Below are 2086 nucleotides of genomic sequence, written 5' to 3'. Positions count from 1 at the left end.
GGGAGAAGCTTTGCATGGCTGTGTGACTCTGCTACTTCAGACAGGAGTCCTTGGGGACCCATCACACAGTGTTAAGCCAGGCTGGTAGCTGGGCAGCATCCCAAAAGTCCTGCTGCACTGGGAAGGATACAGCCAGGATACAGCCCACCCTGTCCCATCCAAAGTGCCCTGAGGGATGATTGTTTCATGTCTTTCCCTTCAGGAAAGCTCTGAACACAACCCCAGCAGAAAGAAATTTCTCTTCCCCCAAAAGCATCATCTCCCTGAGCACTGGAGTGGAGTCAGCTTACAGATATTTTTCATTCAAATAAACAGCTAAAGGAGCTTCCCTGCCCTGTGCTGCTGTTTGGTTTTGTGGGAACAGAAGAGGCTCCTGTCACTCTGGCTCCTTGGCTTTTCATTCACTCCCCACAGCTCCTTCACATTCCCTGAACAGCCCTCTGGCCAGCTCCTCCCATCCATGCAACAACACTGCTGGGCCTCAGTAGAGAAGAGAGGTGTCCTGAAAAACCAGACTGAGTGTCTCTCTAGACATTTTAGATGCCTATCATTAAAAAAACACCCACTCATTCAATTTCACCCTGGCTTTATTATCTACTGTATGACAGCCATCTTCACCAGCCCATTCCTGACCTCCTTCAAGTCAACAACCAAAACAGATGTCTGGCTTCCAAGGACTGCAATCCTGGGTATTCCTTTGCAGTAGCACCAGCACATAGACAGAAGGGGAGGGAGAGGAGAAGAAAAAAAGTTAAAAAAAAATAATGAAAAAATCCTGAAGTCTTGCACATGACAAACCATAGCAACAGCATGATCCTAACACTGCAATCTCTGTCCTCCCTGCACCTTCTCCCCAGGGAGCAGATCCCTCATCGTGTTGTGTGTTCACTCAGGGACCAGGAATGTGCCAATTCATTATGGTGCCTGCTTGGGACTTTGGAGAGTCTTTCACTGTATTTCTTGGTGTTCTAAAAAACCCTTGAAATCCTATATTTGGTGTGAATCAAATCAGGTTTTCTCATTCTCTCTTTTAAAGACATCAATATACTATTATTGGCAAGAATGGGTTTGCAATTTTCAAAAATTAGTAAGGAAATTAAAGAGTCAAAGAAAGAGAGTAGAAATGTATACAAAAACTCATAATTTACTAACATTTTCCATAAAATATCATTAGCCATATAATGAGCTCTTGATTTTTTGTGAACCTGCCACCTTATTACTGGGTTTGCAAGTGCAGCCGCCTATGGTGAGCAGTTAGCTTACTCACAACAGTAAATACCAGTTGCAGTAATAGAGATTAATTGGTAGGATATTCTTATAATCCCCACAGCAAGCTCTTTTGAGATGCCATCCAGAGCACCTGTATCTCTGTGGGCCTGGCAGTGAACACGAGGGTCACAGGAGCATCAGGCAGGGAACCCTCTCATGAACATTGTCTGCAGCCAGGGCTGGTGGGGTTGAGGTGTGGCAGTCCCAGTAGCACAGAGCACTGGGGATGCTATGATATCAAACCACCTTTTACTCTCTGGCAATGATTAATTATTCACTTAAAACTAAGTTTCATCTCCTAGCATTACGTCCATAGGAAGGAACCCTATTTTGGTACTCATGTCACACTCTGATCCTGAACAAACTCGCAGAGAAATTCTGACATCCATCAAATGACCACACAATATGAAAATCCATTGCAGGGTGTATATTTTTTTTAGCAGCACTATTGAATAAATTAACTAGGCAGCAGAGCAGTAACCTTGAGATAAATGATTAGGTGGTTTTATTTTTTAGTTGGGAAAAAAAAAAAAAAAAGATGACACAGTTTTATCATATTTATAATAAAAGTCATTGACATAATAAAACACTCCCATCACATCAGTATTCATTTCTGCAAATAGAGCGCTGACGTTTTATAATATTAACATGTGTTATAAATGTCACTGATATATTAAGATTTTCAGTCTCTCTAACCAAAAATACGGAGAGATGACTGAGGAAGAGATGACTAATGCTAAGAGATTAAAGAGAACATTTTCTCATGCAATTAAATAATCTTCTGGTGGTTGTGAGCTGAGGGAAACATATGAAAGTC

This window comes from Calypte anna, chromosome 17, assembly GCF_003957555.1.
Source record: "Calypte anna isolate BGI_N300 chromosome 17, bCalAnn1_v1.p, whole genome shotgun sequence".
In the NCBI taxonomy this organism is placed as follows: Eukaryota; Metazoa; Chordata; class Aves; order Apodiformes; family Trochilidae; genus Calypte; species Calypte anna.
Note: the sequence above shows the minus strand (reverse complement) of the source record.